Raw genomic sequence first — 23,035 nt, 5'->3', positions numbered from 1 at the left:
CAAAACCATTCACTCTCATTCAAAACCACTTACATGCAACCAAAAATATCCCCACAAGCCGAAGTTACAATTAAAAAAAAAAAAAAAAAAAAAAAAACTGACATACATACATACATTCATTCAGCAACTGTTTGGGAGGTGTTATTTTTAAATAATAATTAGGTACTTAAAATGATGACTATGAACAAAAGAAATAAATATAAAAAAATAAAAAAATTACATATAAAATTAAAATCAGTAAGTTAAAATTTACCACACCACTCAAACTTCATAAAAAATCTTAATACATTTAAAAAATCTCACTAGTGCAGGTATATCTGCTCTGTCATCTAGAAATATTCAGCAAGAGAGTTTCCATCAAGGTGGAATCTCTGCCTCTGTTCTTTATAATTTACACCATGCACCAGAATGTGCTCCACTGATAAGGTAGCATCACACCCTAACACACACTGGAGCACTGCTACCTTCTAAAATAACTTTATGGGTTATCCGAGTGTGACCAATACAAAATCGCCCCAAAACAATTTCTGTTCTCTCTTTTAAAAAAAGAAGAAGGCCATTTTTCTATGTTTTTCCTTATCTTCTTATATTTCTTATTATTGGGCTAGGAGAGGGGGAGGACCACCTCTCTTGCAATTTCCTCAAGATGTACGACTTGATGGGTTTCTTCATATCAACATGTGGCACTTTGGCTACCTGATACAAATGACTCACAGCCGCTTCCTTTGCATATCTGTCTGCCTCCTCATTCCCGTGAATTCCGGCATGAGCTGGGATCCAGCAGAAACATACTGATTTCCTGCGGCACGAAATCCAAAAGAGCCACTCCCTGTTTTTTTTTTTTTTTTTTTTGTACTAGAGGATGAATTGTATACAGCTGCTTTAATGAATCTAATGCACTTTTGAGTCACTATATATTACAACATTTTTCTTATTCGAGTTATGAATAATTTCTAAAGCTTTAACTATACTGACAACACTGCAGTGTATATGGAAGCTGACTGAGGCAATTTTGCCCTCGTAAATGTCATTCCCATGCACAAAACTGCACACCCAATTCCACTATCAGACTTTGATCCATCAGTGTAGATCTCCACTTCCCCATCATGTTCACTGTCATACTCCAAAAAATTAGCTTTTATCTCTTCCTCAGACTGTTGTTTATTGTTTATTTTCTTAGAGCATAAGGAAATCTTGGGAATAAGCCATGGGGGTACAGAGGATGGATTTACTTCTTCAACTTTTTGGCGCTGAATTACCATGTCATTTAAACATTCCAACTGTCTTATTTGAAAAGGTTTGGAAGATCTTTCACCAAATTTTCTAGTCACACTCCTCTAACATTTTTCGTGCTGGGAATAAACTGGTTATTTTTACCCTTTTCAGGTGGGCCAACTCGATTTAGTCATTCAAGTTGATTTTTCGCTATTTAATCTGTTCGCCTACCTCTAGGAAGTTAGTCAACAGAAGAAAAACTCTCTGCCTTCCTGTAAATTAGGCAAAATATCATTACATCTGAAGAATGACTTAAGACAAGGGTCATCTTACTGTGGATATAACTTGAAGGCATTTTAAAAGCTTCAACCTAAAACGTTTCAGATAATAATAATAATAATAATAATAATAATAATAATAATAATAATAATAATAATAATAATAAAATAATAATAATATATTTTACGCTATAAATAACCAACAAACTTTGAAGACAATATATCAAAGCACACATTTTGTGGCTTTGATACAGATTGAAAATCTGAGTATGCTAGAAGGAAAACCTAGTACAGGAGCAACACACAGCAGGCTTAATCATCAACAGCAAGAAGTGCGTGAGTCATCATCCGTCACCAGACACTCATCAGAGGTGCCCGTTCAGTAGCCTCCGTAGATGCAGTTTGTGGCCAGTTAGACAAGCAGCTTCGCGCTACTGTGAGTACATTAATTTTATGCAAAATTCACGGTTCTGTAAATTGAGAAAGTCAAGAGGAAGAGCGCCGGGATAGTGGTAAATAAATAATTCTAGGAGTGCATTTTTTTAAAGTGAATAAAAACAATTTTACGTTCGTATATAACATGCAGGAACCCACGCATAATTCTGGTAAAAGATTAGACCTCGTGTTCACAGATATTCCAGTTTGATCATTTTCGCTTTTGTTATTATATTTTTTTCCTCTGTCATTTAAACCGTGAATTATATACATATATATATATATATATATATATATATATATATATATATATATATATATATATATAAATATATGTGTGTGTGTGTGTGTGTGTGTGTGTGTGTGCGATTAAAAGGCCCTTTAAAACACTGTTTTAAAACTAAGGACTATATTTCGGTAGACTTACTTTCACCCTTATCAAGCAGTGACAGAAGGAGTTCCATTAGTGAAATATATGTATAGTAGGAGATATGCCCTTAGGTGATGCCTGGGGACGCCGCTGAGCCATCGTGGGTCCCCAGGCATCACCTTAGGGCATATTTACTATATATTTCACTAATGAAACTCCTTCTGTCATTTACTGCTTGATAAGGGTGGAAGTAAGTCCACGGAAATATAGTCAGCTTCAAAACTGTTTTAATGGGCCTTAATATATATATATATATATATATATATATATATATATATATATATATATTATATATATATATATATATATATATATATATGTTTGTACATGTTTGTACGTGCTTATTCAATTGTACTCATAAAAAAAAGCGGGAGAACACACATATGCATTTTACAACATACATTTATCAATGTAACTAAACATGCAAACCTGTGTGTATGTAAACTTGTGACCTATAGAAATCTGAACAGCTTGACCGAGCTAGGCAAAATTTTTCCACGCAGCCCTCATTTGACCCACGAAGGTTTTCGTGTACCGTTTCAAACCCGTAACCCCGCATTCTGTTGTTACCTTATTTACTGCAGGTTCCAGCAAAGATCCAGCCATGGGTTAACATTTTGGAATGATCCAGCCATGCGTTAACATTTTGGAATGGTGTGATAGGTGGAACTGTTGGGAACCGTAGGTTCGTACACTTTCGTGTCCACCGTGCAAACTTGCAAAAATGGGGCTCTGCAGTGGTGGTAGGCCAACTTGCAAAGTATGTGTACATTCTTTTGACGTGTAAAGTATGTGTACTATCACTGAAAATGCTCTTCTTTCCTGTGATTAATAATTCTTCCTAAAATGCATTACGTTAAAGAACCATGTTAGGCAAACCCACACCATGCGTTACTTCCTTTCTAAGGTAATAAATGTTTAATTGTCATTCAGTTTTCTCCGGCGGCACCGTGTTGGCCAGCTCGGTGATGCTAAGTTCTTTCGTCTTAATACCAAGACATGGTCACAGCAACTAAAGATCTACAGAAGCGAGGGCCTATATAAATGGTGGGTAACAAGTCATAAGGAAATACAAAAATGTTGGAAGGTCACAGAACGGTCAACAGATTAAAATCTAAATATAATTATTGGCAATCCTCTTTATTCTCTTTCAATTCCTTTCAGGAACTGTATTTTATTACCGAGCCAAAAGAAAAACAATCCTTGACTTATATTAAAAACCAAAAATATTCACCCAGGTTAACTGAATCAAAACAGATTCTAAAAAGTTCCTGAAAATCGTTTCGTTACTAAAATGTAGTAAAAAAAAAAAAAAAAGCATAATTTGTCTGATCTGTTCTTACTAAATATTTGTGCTGTTTTAATGTGGTGTTCAATTCTTTACTGGTCTGACCTGAGTAAAATAATCACAATCGTTAAATGGAATTTTGTACTCAATACTGCTATCTTTTCAGGGGCTATTTTACAATAAATTTTTTTACATTATTATATGGGAAAGATACATTTGTATTAAACAACTTATAAAGTTTTTACAACTTCAAATCCGAGAAACTGTGGCAAACAAAAGATGTTTCAGGGCATTTCTTTTTTCTTGTTTTTCATAGAAGGTCTTAAGAGCTTTAATTGAACAAATATCCATGATAGTGGATGGATAGCACAAATCCGTTCCTTTTTTTTCTGATGTTTTTGAGTTCGATACTAGTATATATATATATATAGATATATATAATATATATATATATATATATATATATATATATAATACTATATATATATATAATATATATATATATATATATATATATATATATATATATATATTAATATACTTACACATAACTAACCTTCTTGGTAAACAGAGAAATCAAAAGTTAAAGAAAGGCCATTTTGTGCTTAAGAGCGCAGCGCTGAGGATGACCAAATTTGGTCATCGTCACAGTCAACGTTATCTCTAATCCTTCGGTTTCCTTTCTATCTGAGGCCTCAATATTCGGGAGTTATAAATAAGTCTTATCAAGAATGGTTGGTCTACGTATTTATGCTCTCTGTGCTTGTTAGTCTCTGGTTATTGCGTCTAAAATATATTGAGCATAGACATGAAATTGATACGCAATTATTGAATTCATGTTCTTCTGGCGCGTCCGAAGACTTGTTGTATCTTCACAGGAAACACATCGACATTCATATTTTTCCTCTTACGAGCCATTTCCTTTCAAGGATCTCCCTCCTCTAATCTATCTAAATGCAAAAGTATATATATTTGTGTTGTGTTTACACACACACAACACACACGCACACACACACACACACATATATATATATAGATATATATCTATATATAAAATATATATAATAATTAATATTAGATATAATAATATTTATATAATTATATATATTATATATATCTTATATATATATATATATATATATATTATAGATAGATATATACACATATATATACATATATATATATATATATATATATATATATATATATATATATATATATATATCTATATATATATATATAGATAATATATATTATATATATATATATATATATATATATATATATATATATAGATATATATCTATCTATATCTATATTATTATCATTATAAAGTTAAGATTTACCAGCCCAATGAGTCTAACCAGACTCTTACAGTGCTGGCCCGAAATCATTCGGGAGGAAATTATTTTAAAAATACGCTCATAAAATGTTATGTCTAAAACATGGAATGGTATGGAATGAAGTTAATGAATTATAATAAATTAAATGATAAAGGAGGGGATTGTTAAGTGATATATGAGGTTGGAATTAAAAATATGAATTGAACTTATAAAAGACTGAAATAGATAAAAATGACAAAAGTCATCTATTTAAAACGGTATATGTTAAATCTTATTAATCAAATTAGTCTTTTTTAAAAATATTAATACTCTATATAAAGAAAAATGATCTGATTCTGATAGTATTTCTGATAATGATTTATTGCCTAAATATAAATTTCTTTCTCTATTAAAAATTAGGCATTCACATAAAATATGCTTGACTGTTAAAATTATATTGCACACATTGCAATGAGGGATGTTCCCTTGTGGAGTTATCATTAAATACTCGTGAGTTAGTCTTGTGTGGCCTATTCGTAATCTTGTTAATATTACTTCAGCTCGTTTTTCATTTTGTACTGATGTATTCCCCACAAGTCTACTTTCTGTTTGATGCACTTTAATTTATTGGTGTCTGCTTCACTATCCCACAGATTTTGCCATTTTGTTTTTATGCACTGCTTCACTGAGTTTATATAATCTGTAGCAGGCAATTTATTGTCAAAAATTGGTGATTTTATCCCAGACTTGGCCTTTTCATCTGCCTTTTCATTACCTTGGATTCCAACATGGCAGGAATCCAGCATATTTCAATGTTAAGCCCCACGTGAATATAATTATTGATGATTTGTTTAATTTCCTTTACTAAAGGGTTCTTATGTGAATAACTCTTGAGGGATTTCAATTGCGCTTCTTGAGTCAGAATATATTACAAATTTCAGTATTCAGTTATATTATTTGACAAATTTTATCTGATTGATTGCCAATATAATTGCTGTTAACTATATATATATATATATATATATCTATATATATATTATATATATATATAATATATATAGATATATAGTATATATATATATAATATATATATATATATATAATATATATATCATATATATCTATATATTCTATATATATATATATAGATATATATATATATATATATATATATAGATATATCTAGATATATATATATATATATATATAATATATATATAATATATTTATATATATATATATACATATATGGTTTTGATCTTATTTACCTCTCACACCGAATTCTGACGACCGTGCACTTATCACTTCTGTTAAACTACAATGCAGCAGTACTGACCTAATATGCTGCATAACATCTACTGTGAGTATCGCCCAAGAGTATTCCCTAATGAACTTATTAAAGAAATTGATTAGGCGTTAGTGTAAATTTTCCAAGAACGATAAAAAACAGAGTAAAGAATTTTTGGCCAAAGGCCCACCGCTGGCACCTACGAGGTCAATTCAGCGCTGAAACGGAAATTGACAGGACAAAAAGCCTGAAAGGCGTAACAGGAGGAAAACCTCAATGACGTTTCACTATGGAAAAAACTGTTAGGTTAGGTGGTTTATAGTAAGATGGAAGAAAGGGAATATAAACGGAAGCAAAGTAAAAGGAATGAAAGGGGATGCAGCTAGGGGCCAAAGGGACGCTACAAAGAACCCCAAGTAATGCCTACAGTGCACCTCAGAAGGTGCACAGATGGTACTGATGTGGACCTCTTAGGAGAAAGGAGCATTGCTTACGTTCTCGTTGGAACATTCACGCAAAAGTGAAGTGGCAGGATTTGACTGTGGGGGGATATGGTGTGGGTGGTCAGTGGTCAAATGTCGACGCGGTAGTTTCCGTTGATGTCCTCCCTAATAAACATTAAAAATGCCTCAGTTCCGATAAGGCTGTGCGACTGAACTCTAATTTGTCTGAAGTACAGTTTGGACAGCTTTTGCTCTCGAATAGTGACAGTACCCGTCACCATCACTTTATTCCAGATGAAAAGAGGATGGTCCAGCGATCACTTCAACTCATGAGGGAGTAATCATCGCCTTGAAATGCCTTTTTGCGGTAACTTCCTGCAAGTCACGAGAGAGAGGGGAAGAGAGAGAAGAACGAATAGACGGAGAGATGAGGACTAGTGAAGAGAGAGGAGAGAGAGAGAGTGTTTATTTTTGTGAAAAAGAATATAATGTTAAGAATTAACTTTGGGACATCGTTGCCCAATTTCCCGACTTGGGCCAACCTCTCGAGACGCAGACCATTACCCGAATAGCAATTATAGTAATGTTGAGATCAATGCCTTAGGATCCCACCCCTTCCATCGTGCAGTTCATTCCTTGAAAAAGTAAGTCCTTCAAAACAACTCTGACAATGTAGTAAATTATTCCGAACCCTGGCTATGGCTATGAAGTCAAAACGTCCCAGTGTGCTGTTTTTCAGTTCTAAATGACCCTTAGCCTTGAGCCTTCCAAAGACTGACCTGCTTCTAATTCAACACGAACTAATTCGATAGTAAACCGTCAGGATGCTTTGCAGCAGTGGTGGCAGCGCAATTAGGCCTAATCTGTGGACCCTTGCACTTCTTCCTCAAGAAAAATAAGAAAAACGAACTCTAATTGATGGATGCTGTGTCACCTCATCTACGTATATCTCAGGCAATCATACAGCTAGCTTTCCGCTTGTCACTCCATAGCAGTGAGGGAGATTGAGAAATTTTATATACTTATTGCTTCTGTTATTCCGCGAGCCTTTTTTTCTCTTTGGCAGTCCCGACTCCAAGCTAATCTTTAATAGTCTTCATCTACCTGACGCATCATGACATTACTCTCGGTCACGTTTCCTCTCAACTTTCACATCTTCTAAGAATTTTTGGGGCAGTCTGCACCAACAGGGGAGGCGCCAAATGAAAGCCCAACAAGAGTGGTCACTGCTATATCCATCCTTTATTGGCTGAACCAGTTGTGCAGAACACTGCCCCAATATCAGCCGCCCCTCACACAACTACAAAGAATGAATGAATGAATAATTAATAACTATCTGACGTCGTAACTACCAGGATCACTGACGCCGAATGAATCCATTTGGGCAACCAATTCAGGGAAAATACACACACACATAAAAACTCTTAAAATTCCACATTGGTCATTGCACTTCAGCTAGCGCAAAGCCACTACTTAAATACTAAACAGCACAAAAGCTAAATTATTATTATTATTTTTTTTTCTCTCTCTCTCTCTCTCTATCACAGTCCTCCAATTCGACTGGGTGGTATTTATAGTTTGGGGTTCCGGGTTGCATCCTGCCTCCTTAGGAGTCCATCACTTTTCTTACTATGTGTGCCGTTTCTAGGATCACACTTCTTCTGCATGAGTCCTAGAGCTACTTCCAGCCTCTAGTTTTTTCTAGATTCCTTTTCAGGGATCTTTGGGATCGTGCCTAGTGCTCCTATGATTATGGGTCGATTTCCAATGGGCATATCCCATATCCTTCTTATTTCTATTTTCAGGTCTTGATACTTATCCATTTTTTCCCTCTCTTTCTCTTCAACTCTGGTGTCCCATGGTATTGCGACATCAATGAGTGATACTTCCTTCTTGACTTTGTCAATCAACGTCACGTCTGGTCTATTTGCACGTATCACCCTATCCGTTCTGATACCATAGTCCCAGAGGATCTTTGCCTGATCGTTTTCTATCACTCCCTCAGGTTGGTGCTCGTACCACTTATTACTGCAAGGTAGCTGATGTTTCTTGCACAGGTCTCCAGTGGAGGGCTTTTGCTACTGAATCATGCCTCTTTTTGTACTGGTTCTGTGCAAGTGCCGGACATTCGCTTGCTATGTGGTTTATGGTTTCATTTTTCGTATTGCACTTCCTACATATGGGAGAGATGTTATTTCCGTCTATCGTTCTTTGAACATATCTGGTTCTTAGGGCCTGATCTTGTGCCGCTGTTATCATTCCTTCAGTTTCCTTCTTTTAGCTCTCCCCCTCGTAGCCATTGCCATGTGTCATCGCTGGCAAGTTTCTTTAGTCTGTCTCATGTATTGCCCGTGCATTGGTTTGTTGTGCCAGTCCTCTGTTCTGTCTGTCATCTCCTGTCTCTGTATATTTGTGGGTCTTCGTCTACTTTTATTTTTAGTCCTTCTTCCCATGCACTCTTTAGCCACTCGTCTTCACTGTTTTTCAAATATTGCCCCAGTGCTCTGTTCTCGATGTTGACGCAGTCCTCTATACTTAGTAGTCCTCTCCCTCCTTCCTTTCGTGTTATGTATAGTCTGTCCGTATTTGCTCTTGGGTGTAGTGCTTTGTGTATTGTCATATGTTTCCTGGGTGACCACTCTCCTCGGCGTTGATTCCTTGGGAAAGGATCTTTACCATAATTTCCTCAGTCTACTCAGCTGTAAATGAGTACCTATCCCTGATGGGGTAGGGTCCAGCTATGGGTTAAATAGCAAAACTCAGCAATGATGGAAAGAAATGAAGGAATAAACGACAACGACTTAAATGGAACCTCTGGCAACAGAGGAGCTTCGTCCGGCAACCAGGTATTCAACCCAATTATTATTATTATTATTATTATTATTATTATTTATTATTATTATTTATTAAAAGTAATGGCTACTTCAGCAGCATTACACTTGTAGAGATTCTTCTCTATTTTGCGAATAGCGGCTTTTCAGTGCTACTTAAACAGGCCAGTAGAGCGCCTATAGAGGTCATGGTAAAATACAGGGTCAAAATAGGTGTATATATTTGAATTTTACAGATAAACTATGATACCATAGTCATCAAAGTCATTAACGATTCTCTCTCTCTCTCTCTCTTTCTTAAAGCGAGCTTTCGTCTGGAGCTGCCAGACATTCTCGGGCTGGGAAGCTGAGGGTGGACTGATCTTGGTGCGGTGTCCGTCCTCCTTATATCTGTGGTTGACAGCAAGGGGTCTGCCCCATGCTTGTCTCCTATTGGCTGTGGCGGTGAGTCTTGTTTTCATTGGCTGCCTGAGCCAGGTCTCAAGCCACTTTCCTCGAACCGATGGTTGCGTTGCAGCATATCCTGCAGCCGCCTGGACCTCCTAAGCGGCGCTGTAACATTGATGGGCGTTGCGCTACGCTGTGGGACGTCACGGCTACTTTGATTTCCATCGGCTGCAGGAGTACCTCGTTCGGGGGCGTTGTCATCCATAGAGTTGTCATGATCGGTGGTGTCATTGTTAGTGGCAGGTCCTTCTCATACTCGTAGGGAGGAGAAATTCTTCCTGCGTCGTATTCAGTGAAGGTTTTATTGCTGGATGAGGAGCGCCTCCAGCAGGCGCAACCGACGGGCATCAGGGGCCTTCCCGAATGATCTTCGTGTCTTATGATGACATCTCGGGAGATGGCCTCAGTGATGTTTTTGGTGCGGGCGTGATTCTTTATAGCCCCCTCTTGGGCGTGGCACGATCTCTCTTCGACAGCGCATGGTAGTCATACCTACGTAGGCGCCGCTGCATTCGCGGACTGGGCATGTATACTGGTACACTACATGCGTCTGCTTCAGGGTTTCTCCGTACCTGTGAGAGGGTTTTATTTTTTCATAATAAGATCGCGCGTCCTCCGATTCTGGTAATATATGATTAAGTCGATATTCTGGTGTCGTCAGTCGGGGATACATTATCAGAAATAATTTTCTTGATGGCGTCCTCTTCTTCCACGGTAATGGGAACTCATGAAGGCTTTGTAGTACAGCTTGATATTATCCCTGGGGCGGGGGGCTGCGGCTCTCACTACCGTACCATTTCTCCAGGGCTGTGCGGACTTCCTTGCTGATTATTTATTTGATGTACCCGTTATTCACAAGTAACTTGGGAGGCGCGGTCGAGTTCCTGGGTGATGTCCCTGCCAGGTCGAGCAGTGGGAGAGGCCCTCCTGACGAAGGCCCTGACGGTGGTGCTTTTTGAATCTGGCGGGGCACTCGCTGTCTCCGTTTGAGGCAAGTCCTAAATTGGTTTTCTTTGTGTAGACTGAAGTACGGAGACCGTCTTCCGTCTTGCTTACAAGGACGTCGAGGAAGGGGAGGGCCGATCGTCGGAGCTGCGTTCGACTGTGTAATTCAGCACACTACACTGCTGAAATGCTTGACGGAGGGCTTCTACCTCATCACCTCGGGCGTCGACTTGCACAAAGAGTGTCGTCAAATATTAACGTCTATATCTGCGGGGGTTGCTGCATCCTGGTCGAAGACCCGTTCCTCCACGGTGCCCATATAAAAGTTAGCGAAGAGGACCCCCAGTGGGGAGCCCATCGCCACGCCGTCCTTTTGGCGGGAACATCTGGCCACGGTGGGTGGGAAAGAAAGGGGCCTTCTTCGTGCATATCTCCAGCAGCGTACGGAGCGAGGCTTCCGGTATGTTGAGGGGGCGCCCGTCGACTGATTCCTGTAGACACTATCAAAGGATTATATCTAGCGTTTCGTCGACAGGCACGTTTCGTAAATAGGGACTCTACATCCAGCGAGGCGATAATCCGGTACCAGGGCGTCCTTGATGGTTTCTTAAGAACTCTTGCCGAGACTGCAGGCTGTACCGACTCGGGACGTAAGGGGTCAAAATTTGGTTGAGGGCGTTTAGCCAAGGGCGTACGTAGGGGCGGGCGTCCTGGCTGATGATCGGCCGGAGGGTTTCCTTGTTTGTGGGTTTTGACATTGCCATATAAATAAATAACCCCGGCTGTAGTCTCCTTGTATGGGCGGGAGGTGCACAGCATTTGTTGCAGCATTCACTGCGCTGATGACTCCGTTAGCCTCCCTCTTGATGTCGTCTGTCGGGGTTCCTCGTCAGGCGCTCGAACTTGCTCTCGTCAGACAAAAATAGCATCCCCAGCGTTCTCGTGATATTCGGCAGTATCAATCAAGACGAGGCTGCCTGTCTTGTCGCGCGTCGCACCGTGATGTTCACTTTTCTTCCTTCAGTTCCTTCGCTGCTTTCTTCATCTCCTTGGTGAGGATCCCGCTGGAGTGCGAGCCCCCTCTCTGTAAGAGCTTCAGCAAGTAGGAGGGGTTGAAGGGCGTCGGTAGTTCTCACGATGCTCCGCTTCGGTTTGCTGGACGGGAGTCTAGAGCAACTCGATTTAGAGTCTCTTTGTCATGGGAGGCCTGGTCTTAAATGAGGTGGCAATTAGACCCAAAGCTTCAGAAGGGCGTCTTGATCGTTGAGTGGGGTCGTACATCGGTATGGTTTTTTTTTAAAATGTATCCTCGGTTTCGTTTCAGGACGCCGGGAGTTTTGCCGAAAAACCGTTCAAAAAGAGAGATATAGCTTGCGCAGGGGCACAATCTCAGCCCGCTTTTGTTTCATGTCGTTCCTCACTGAAGGCGGACGGAGCTTCTCTCGATGTTCCCAGGGTACGTGGTTCCTCTCCTACTGGGTTGTCTACATCCATGGGTATGTCACCCGTTTTCAGGATTTTCAAATTCGTGTCGTCCAGTCCATGGACTGGACCTTCCTCTCGAGGGCACCCAGGACCGTACTGCTATAGGTTCCTCTCCTATCACTGCGCTGGGGCCTGCTTCTCACTCTCTCCCACTCCTGCCGCAGGTCTTCTGGGTCTCGTCTGAGGGCCCTTCAGTTAATTCGGTAGTCTTGATCGCTCCTTTGCCGCGCTGTAGGAGGCATTTTCTAAAGCTCCTGTGTCCTCATTCTTTCTTGGCTGACGGATCGTGTAGCAGAATATTTAGTGTACTTAGGAAGCAGACACTCTCTCAAGCATGACTTTATTATCAGTAAGGCTACTTCAGCAGCATTACACTTGTAGAGAATTCTTCTCTATTTTGCGAATGAGCGCTTTTTCAGTGCTACTAAAACCCCAGCCAGTAGAGGTCGCTGGGATTTAGAGTCATGGTCAAATACAGGGTCAAACCCCAATAGTGTGATCTAATTTGAATTTTGATTTCTTAGTTCTTAGACACCATCAAGGACGCCCCTGGTACGGGGATTATCGCCTCGCTGGTGTAGAGTCCCTATTTCGAACGTGCCTGTGTCGACGAAACCATAGATATAATCCTTGATCGTGTCTACAGGATCGTCGACGGCGCCCCTCAAACATACCGGTACCGCCTCGCTCCGTACGCTGCTGGAGATATGCCGAAGAAGGCCCCTTTCTCCCCCACCCATAACCGTGGCCAGATGTTCCGCCAAAAAGGACGGCGTGGCGATGGCTCCCCACTGGGGTCTCTTCGCTAACTTTTTATATGGGCACCGTGGGGGAGGGAACGGGTCTCGCCAGGATGCAGCAACCCCGCAGATTATGGACGTTTCTATTGACGACATCTTTGTGCAAGTCGACGCCGAGGATGAGGTAGAAGCCCTCCGTCAAGCATTTCAGCAGTGTAGTGTGCGAATTACACAGTCGAACGCAGCTCCGACGATCGCTCCCCTTCCTCGACGTCCTTGTAAGCAAGACGGAAGACGGTCTCCGTACTTCAGTCTACACAAAAGAAAACCTATTTAGGACTTTTGCCTCAACGGAGACAGCGAGTGCCCCGCAGATTCAAAAGCACCACCGTCAGGGCCTTCGTCAGGAGGCCCTCTCACTGCTCGACCTGGCAGGACACTCACCAGAACTCGACCGTGCCTCCCAAGTACTTGTGAATAACGGGTACTCAAATAAATTAATCAGCAAGGAAGTCCGCACAGCCCTGGAGAAATGGTACGGTAGTGAGAGCCCGCAGCCCCGCCCCCAGGATAATATCAAGCTGTACTACAAAGCTTCATGATTTCCCATTACCGTGAAGAAGAGGACGCATCAAGAAAATTATTTCTGATAATGTATCCCGACTGACGACACAAGAATATCGACTTATCATATATTACCAGAATCGGAAGGACGCGCGATCTTTATTATGAAAATAAACCCCTCTCCCACAGGTACGAGAAACCCCTGAAGCAGACGCATGTAGTGTACCATATACAATGCCCAGTCCGCGAATACAGCGGCGCCTACGTAGGTATGACTACCATGCGACTGTCGAAGAGAGACTCGTGCCACGCCCAAGAGGGGGCTATAAAAGAATCACGCCCGCACCAAACATCACGAGGCCATCTCCCGAGATGTCATCATAAAGAACACGAAGATCATCGGGAAGGCCCCTGATGCCCGTCGGTTTCGCCTGCTGGAGGCGCTCCTCCTCCAGCAAATAAAACCTTCACTGAATACGACGCAGGAAGAATTTCTCCTCCCTACGAGTATGAGAAGACCCTGCCCACTAACAATGACACCACCGATCATGACAACCTCTATGGATGACAACGCCCCCGAACGAGGTACTCCCTGCAGCCGATGGAAATCAAAGTAGCCGTGACGTCCCACAGCGTAGCGCAACGCCCATCAATGTTACAGCGCCGCTTAGGAGGGTCCAGGCGCTGCAGGATATGCTGCAACCGGCCCATCGGTATTCGAGGAAAGTGGCTTGAGACCTGCTCAGGCAGCCAATTAAAACAAAGACTCACCGCCACCAGCCAATAGGAGGACAAGCATGGGGGCAGACCCCTTGCTGTCAACGCACAGATATAGGAGGACGGACACCGCACCAAGATCATCCCCCACCCTCAGCTTCCAGCCGAGGATGTCTGGCAGCTCCAGACGAAAGCTCGCTTTAAGAAAGAGAGAGAGAGAGAGAGAGAGAGATCGTTAATGACTTTGATGACTATGGTATCATAGTTTATCTGTAAAATTCAAATAATATACACCTATTTTGACCCTGTATTTTACCATGACCTCTATAGGCGCTCTACTGGCCTGTTTGTAAGTAAGCACTGAAAAACCGCTATTCGCAAAATAGAGAAGAATCTCTACAAGTGTAATGCTGCTGAAGTAGCCATTACTTTTTAATAAAGTATGCTTGAGAGAGGGTCGCTTCCCTAAGTATTATTATTATTATTATTATTATTTATATATAAAAAATGTTTAAACCAGGTCATTGAGCTGACTTTCAGCTCTCATAGGGATGTCCGAAGGACTGAATAAAAATATAAGGTCTAAGAACCAAAGGCCACAAACTGGGCGCCCAAAATAGGTTCATGCAGTACACAACTTATATTAAAATTAAAATTAAAATAAAAATAAATAAAAAAAACTCACAAAGGCAGAGGCATTCATACTAGACACAAACAGCAATAAATAAATTTACTCACGTTCCGCACTGCATATTAAAAACCAAAACTAAAAGCTACACATATACACAAAGTGAAATACCTAAACTTTCTTTAAAAACACCAACTTCTTTTTAAAACCTAATAAACACACACATAATCATCCTGCGCTTCTTCACCATTATCTTTGCCAAACTGTAAATTACCATCTCTATCTCTTTTGTCTTTAAAGTGGAACTCTCTCAGTTCCCGATGACTAGGACATTCAACTAGCAAATACTTTATAGTCATCGGGATAAGGCAGTCGTCACAGTAAGGTTTGGAAATACACCGTCATAGATACCCATGAGTCAATCTTGAAATGTCCTAATACGGAGGCGGCATATCGCTACTCTTCCCATTTCCTGGCATAGATTTATATTTCCAAGGGTGGTGTATGTGGGGCAAACTCTTTTCATTTTATTTGGTCCTACTTCGTTCCATTGCTGTTCCATAATCTTGCAATGAACTTTGATACATGAGGTAAAAAGTCTATATGGTACACCAATTGGTCTTGGTATCATATTGGTTGCTGCTGATTTAGCAAGTGGGTCTGCTTTTTCATTTCCATATATATTTACGTGCACTGGGGACCCAGCAAAACGATATAGAAATCCCCTCTACGTTGATGTATTATACCCACTGTGACATTTTCAATGTAAATTGAGATCAGTACTAAAAAAGTTTCAAGTCCCTGTAATACACTTTTGGAATCACAAAAGATGGTGATATTAGTGGAATTCTGGAGGGTTGCAATATGTTCCAATGCTCTTAAAATTTCCATACATTCCGCTGTCAGTTCGTTGCTATGATGGGTATGCTCCTCTTCGGCTAAAATCATCACTAAAAACTCCATATCCGACCCCATCATTCAGTTTTTGGAGCCATCGGTAAAAAACAAATGAAGAGCCTGAGTGCTCTGCAATATTGTTCTAAAAAATAATGCTCTGATTTCTGTATTCTACTTCTCTCTTTTTTACTTTTTACTCTAAAAACTAAAAAGGCTTAGGAAACCTTGGAATGATTTTCATAAAAGCTGTGAAAGAGTTTCTATTTGCTGCTTCAAAGGCTTTAGAGTTGGGGATTCTCTGAACCCTAAACCAATACCTGATATTGATGACTGGCGATATAACTCTAGTGGGATTTCTCCCGCATCAATTAATATACTTAAGATGGGAGAAGATCAGAAGGAACCCGTTGCCAAGCGTATACCGGCATGATGTACTGAATCTAAGATAGCAAGATGATTAGATGATGCAGAAGAATATATTTCACATCTGTAAAGTAACTTTGAAATAATAAGTGATTTGTGCAGTTTTATAATTGTCTGCCTGTCTGCACCCCAGTTAGTATTAGATAATACATTCAAAATACTTAAAGCTTCAAGGCATTTGGATTTAATATGTTTCAGATGGGGAAGCCAATTGAGTTTTCTGTCGAATATGAGGCCTAAGAAGCGTACCTCTTCGACACAGGGTATTCTGTGGTCATACAGATAAAGGTCTGGGTCGGGGTGTACTCCCCGAATGTGGCAAAAATGCATGACAGTCGTCTTACTAGCTGATATTTTAAATCCTTGCTGTTCTGCCCAGTTTACTATCTTATTTATTGTCAACTATAATTTTCTTTCTGCAACAGACATTCGTGATGCAGCAGATATTGAAAGATCGTCTACAAATAGGGTACTCAACACATCCTTGGGTATAACAGACGCGACACCATTTATTGCTAGCGCAAAAAGTGTGACACTAAGCACACTCCCTTGTGGGACACCCTCTTCTTGGCCTCTTCTATCTGATAATGTGCTGCCCACTTTAACTTGAAAATGTCTACACTTCAAGAATGCTTTAATGAATACGGGTAATTTTCCTCATAGACCAGAATAATGAATCGTCTTAAGAATGCCATACCTCCAAGCAGTATCATAAGCTTTCTCAATATAAAAAAAAATAGTTATATGGTGCTGCTTGGAGGCAAATGCTTTACATATGAGGTTTCCAGCTGCAGTAGGACATCTATTGCCGAGTGCATTTTTCTAAATCCATATTGTGAGGGTGAAAAAATATTATTACGTTCCAAATACCAGACAAATCTTGTATTCACCATTTTTTCCATTAACCTGCATAAACAGCAAGTTAGTGCTTTGGTCGATAGCTAGCCACTGAAAAAGGGTCTTTGCCTGGTTCAACAAACGGTAAAACGAAAGCCAATTCCTATATGGTTAGGTAGCTACTTTCATGCCATAATCTATTAATTATACTTATTATAGAGAGTTTTGTATTTTTTGAAATATGCCTAAACATTTCATAGGGAATTTCATCCGGACCAAGGGCAGTGTTAGTGCTGCTGGCTAGGGCAGCATCAAATTCCCTTTCTGTAAAGGATATATTATATGGCTCAACCCTATCTGTGGAAAAGTCTAATGGCAGTTGTTCTTCTTCTTCCTATACTGATATCCAGAGGAACTATCAGATTTTTTTGAAACTTGAGCAAAATGATCAGCAAGTTTATCGCTTACGTCTTTTGCATTGGCGATGAGGTCGTATGGGGGGGGGGGGGGGGGGGGAGAGTAAATTTCCCGGCAATCTTTTTTGTTTTCTTCCATATACTGTAGATAGGTGTTCGGCAGTTAATGGAGGATACAAATGATGCCCATGTCTGCCTTCTGGCAGTTTTCATTGCCTTTCGAAAAAGGGCTCTATTCTGTTTATATATTATCATATTTGCTATGGTTCGGTATCTACGATAACACGTAAGTGATGTTCTTGTGACTCGGTGTAACAGTGTGAGCTCTTCAGACCACTACGGGACTGGGCGTCGCCTAAAAAGGCCTGTTTAGTTTTTGGTATAGAATGTATACCTGCTGTATGGAATATCCCACTTAATAAATCTATTGCATCATCTGCTGTTGGGAAGTCATTTGCATCACTTTCTATTTCGCTTAACTCTTTCAATTTATTCCAATCTGCTTTTTCAATATTCCACCGTTGGGATCTTTGAACTGGTGGGTCATCATTGGAATTTATTATTATGGAAGCATAATCACTGCTTTGCCAGTCATCATTCGTCTTCCATCTGAAATCCATCGTGCAATTGGAACTAGATATTGTAAGGTCTAAGCATGAGACTGTACCTGTCTGGATATGATAATGAGTGGGTTCTCCAGTATTTAAAAGTCCTAAATCTTCATTTTCTATTATGGAAGCTATAATATTACCTTTTTGATTTGATTTCACATCTCCCCATAAAGGATGTCTGCCATTTAAGTCTCCCATGAGAAGAAATGGTCGCGGAAGCTGATGAAGTAAACCAATTAGCTCTTTTCGAGTGATGGGATTGTTCGGTGGAAGATAAAGGGAACAGTGTGTGTATTTTCGTCTTAAGGGAATTTGGACTGCAACATCCTGTAAAGGTGTATTTAGTGGGATTGAAAAATTAGGAAGATCCTTGCGAACATATATAAGGCAACATCCATGTCTTCCCACTTCCAAATTATATTGTGTGCTATATGATATATAATCTCTTGGGCAAGGTGTGTGGACATCCAGCATTCTTTCTTGTAAACATACAGCAATAGGGGAGCATTCATAGAATAGGACTTCAAGTTCCTTATATTTTGCACGAAGTCCCTGACAATTCCATTGTAAAATTGAAGAGAAGGTGTCTATGTTTTGGTGGGTAGTCCTCTGTTCAAGGTCATTTTTGAATGCTTAGTGGATGGGAAGCTTTGCTTGTAAGCTTTGGATAACGAGTGTTTTCCTTCACCAGCTTGCTCGTTGAATTTGTTTTTATCCTTTGTTGGAGTTAATGGAGGAGAGGATGAGGGTGTTCTTACTCTCTTCATTTGTTTTTTTTTCCTCTAATTCCATTAAATCAGGCAGAGATTCTGCCTGAGATAATACAAAAGGAGGAGTAGAGGGAGGTCTGAGAGAGATATCCTGTTTATTACATGTAATGTTTTCAATATCTGTCTTGGTCGTTTGTGCTCTAATCTTACTAGGCTGAGCACTAAGCCTCGAAGCATCCTTCAATGAGGATGAGGAAGGATCAGCAGATTGGAGTGGAGCCCTAGTGGTGGAATGTTGGACCACAGGGGCAGAAGCATCCTTCACTGAGGATGAGGAAGGAGTAACAGATTGAAGTGGGGCTCTTGTGGCAGTAAGAGCTTTAGAGTAACTCTTGGCTCTTCCCAAGAGGCGTTTTGCATGTCCAATACTGATGTGTTCTGTATATGCTTTATTACCTGCTGCAGTTTCAAGTTTAAATTCTTCACATATTTTATCAACTGATTTGTGGTCTAGCTGACAATTAATACATTTAGGTGTATCTGAGCATGCCATGTTCTAGGGCAGAGCAATTGTCACACATATTATTTTTACAAGCTTTTGATGGATGTCCAAATTTAAAGCAATTAAAACCCTGTAATGCTTTTGGATGAAAAGGTCTAACTCACACTCTTTCATTTTCTATTACTATATGAGATGGTACATTACTGTCCTCAAAAGTAAAAATCATCATATTGCCATTTGGGACCTTTTTCACTTTCCATACAGTTGGTGGACACATCTCTAAACTTTCTTCTTCGGTAAACTCGTACAAGTCTCTATCAAAAACAACACCTCTTCCATAGCTAAAATTTAGGTGAGGACTCATTTTCTCTATCATATCATTGTTTTCAACTTTCATCATTATTGGCATCTGTGACTGAGTTTTAGATTTTGCGTGAATTAGCACAGAGCTCTTTTACCAAATCTTGTAATATCACCACTCATTATGCCACCTACTTTTTGCTGAAGGTAGGTACCTACTAAACTTGTAATAGTTGAAATTCTCCTCCTTGACTTTGACTACCAGCCATTTAGGAGGTTGGGGGACTCTTATTTTGCTAGTGATACAACTATTGGAGTTGATTGGATTCCATTCCGCAGGTTTATAAATGTCTAGGTTTCTTGTGGCTTTATCAGTCAAGGCTCCTTTAACTAACGAGTTGCATACTTTCAAATTATCAAAACTGCAGGTTGCTTTAAAAGCATCTTCATGTTTATCAAATGTTATCCAAGCTTCCCATTTTCCTTCTGTGTCATGAAAGTTCATTCGAATCTCAGCTATACTACCAAAGATATTCAAAGAGGTCGAGATATCCTCATAGTTACATTGAAGTGGAATATTTTCCATATGCATAACTTTCAAATGCTTAACTCTACTATTATTGACATTTGGGGGGTTTAAAAAATGGTCTTTGTTTGAGCTAGAAGTCGTTAACGGTGCCAGTGAGTCCAGTTTCCCAGGGGACTTAAGTACATAGTCCGAATCCATATTTGGTTTACATAAAAAAACAAACAAGCAAACAAACAAACTCATTCATCAACACGCACACATTATGCTCTTGTACACACATATATGTGTGTATACATACATCCATAAATACTCATGCCCATCCATACAATATTACTACTTGGTTATCAAGAAAGTATTTGTGTCACTTAGGTATTCACATTCTCCACCATGCCACTAGCGAGAGTTGACTCTCAATGGTCCACCCCATACCCTACATTTCAGGATAGCACCAATACATATTTGGTTTACATAAAAAAACAAACAAGCAAACAAACAAACTATTCATCAACACTCGCACACATATGCTCTTGTATACACACATATGTGTGTGTACATACATCCATAAATATACTCATGCCCATCCATACAAGTATTACTACTTGGTTATATCAAGAAAGTATTTGTGTCACTTAGGTATTCACATTCTCCACCAATGCCACTAGCGAGAGTTGACTCTCAATGGTCCACCCCATACCCTACCCTTTCAGGATAGCACCAATACATTTGCGGTGGCCCACGTATAAGCCAATCCGCCTGCTGGGAGTTCTGATCCCACTAATGGGAATCAACTCTCCACCCCAAATGTATTAATGGGCTTCCGGACAAAAGCCAGGAGTCCCATCCCCAAAACACCGATGGGTCAATCCTTGGAGATGGTCCCATTACTAACTCTCAGGTCCAAACCATATCAGGTGGTGACTCAACCACCACAACTCCCACTATCAGCTTCAAATGCAAACCCTTCCTAAGCCACGATCCCTTCTCAGACTCACCTTAGCAGTTAAATTAGATGAAAGTGTAAATGTCCACACCAGTTATTGCCAAAAGTTTGTAGGCGTTCCATCAGGATCCAGCCTACGCACAAGTGAAGGCAGGATCCCTTACCCCCTCACCACGTGAAGGAACCTACTCCTTCACCTACTCGAGGGGACAACTACAAAGAAGTCTCATGAAACCTGCTAATACATGTGTTGTTTTTATAGTTTTTCAAAGAAGACAGGAGAGGACATTTTCATCATCACACATTTATATACAGAGGGGGATACATATGTAATTTGATAAATAGATACATATGTAAAAAAAGTGTAGACTAACTGTAGAAAAGAACAGTTGGTCTATTCTAAACTCTCTCAAGTTGCAGACCATTTCTTTACCAGCCTTGATGAGAGATGCTGAGTAGATATAAAGAAATAATTTTGAACAGATGCAAAAAATAAAAATTATCTTGATATTCAAACCTTGTGATACAATCGAAATGAACACCCAAGTAACGTAGCACTAGCTATACTCGTTTTCAACTTGAGGACAATTTCAAAATGTTCAAAGGACTAAATTACACATCTACATATTTCTTGCTTTCCTTTATAGGTTTGCCATTAAAACGTTTACATGGGTGGTAAAAGGATTCTACCTTCAGAATGCGTGAAATAAAAGTCTACATTCTGCTTTTCTGGTCAAGTTTTACAGGTAAGACTGAGATGCCTCATTCCTCACCTGTTATTTCATGAAAAGGGATCAGATCAACACTGATCGGTACAACCCATAAAGGACCTTTGAACATGCCGTTCATCTAGATACCTCTTGTTTGCATTTTTCTTAATTGATGCCGCTAGAGTGCGCCTTGTATAACTTTCACTTTACACTGTGGCAGAGTAACAACCTTTACTTACAACAGTTCAGTTTCACAGCATCGAGAAGTGACGTCACCAACTCTTTAAAAAAAACTTTTCATTTCAGCGTTACGCAGTCAGCAGGATGTCAGCCCCCCAAGGATCTTAAATGGGGAACAACTTCTTGTAAATGGAGGACCTGTAACACTGACTTGCGAGGGAGACGAACCTCTCATCTGGACATACAAGTACCAGGATTCCCATTATGTGAGTCTCTCTCTCTCTCCTTCAAGGAGCGCACATGGCTGGCGTTTGCACTGAATAAAGGGCTGTATATAGGCCAAGTTTAACTGGGAAACTTGACCAGCAGCTTTTCTTTCCATGACCTATGACCCAGAGGTCATGGTTTTAAGAAGGCTTGGGAGGAAGAGGAAGCTAGTTACCTAAAGAGATGCAAGGCATCGCAGACAGCTGAAGTTTGCCATGTTCCTGCCACCACCAACCACTACCAACTAACGTGGATGGAACACGAATCGTGACTCTAATAACTAACCTTCTGAACATCACTGGCGTTGTTCTACTGTCCACAATGTTGACTCGTGAATCACTTTCGTATTTTACCAAGTTTTTATTTATTTATTTATTTATTCACTCAATGTCTCAGTTTCACCGAACTTTGCAGGAAAGTTGGTTAACGTCACGAAAGCTTTTATTCCTTCAGTTGCCGCATTTATTTTTTGTGCCACAATATTTGGTTTGCCAGGTTTACTGACTGCTGCTTTCCTTTCACTGCACACCTCCGGAATTCTCCTCCTGCTTCCTTTTTCCACATTCACATCTGTTTTGCCATCGTCTATCTTCTTGTTTCCAGCAGACCCAACCTAGATAAGGTAACTAATTAAAATGGCAATCTTCTTCCTTCTAT

At 40.0% G+C, this 23,035-nt stretch overlaps 1 long non-coding RNA gene across 1 annotated transcript in view; it reads left to right on the top strand.

Annotated features, from left to right (window-relative positions):
- Window positions 1-23,035, top strand: part of LOC135210118 (uncharacterized) — a 59,425-nt gene that overhangs the window by 26,798 nt on the left and 9,592 nt on the right. The gene's annotated exons all lie outside the window — the stretch shown is intronic.

The sequence above is a fragment of the Macrobrachium nipponense genome, chromosome 39 (assembly GCF_015104395.2).
Source record: "Macrobrachium nipponense isolate FS-2020 chromosome 39, ASM1510439v2, whole genome shotgun sequence".
Classification (NCBI taxonomy): Eukaryota; Metazoa; Arthropoda; class Malacostraca; order Decapoda; family Palaemonidae; genus Macrobrachium; species Macrobrachium nipponense.
This window is presented reverse-complemented; position numbering and strand designations above follow the sequence as displayed.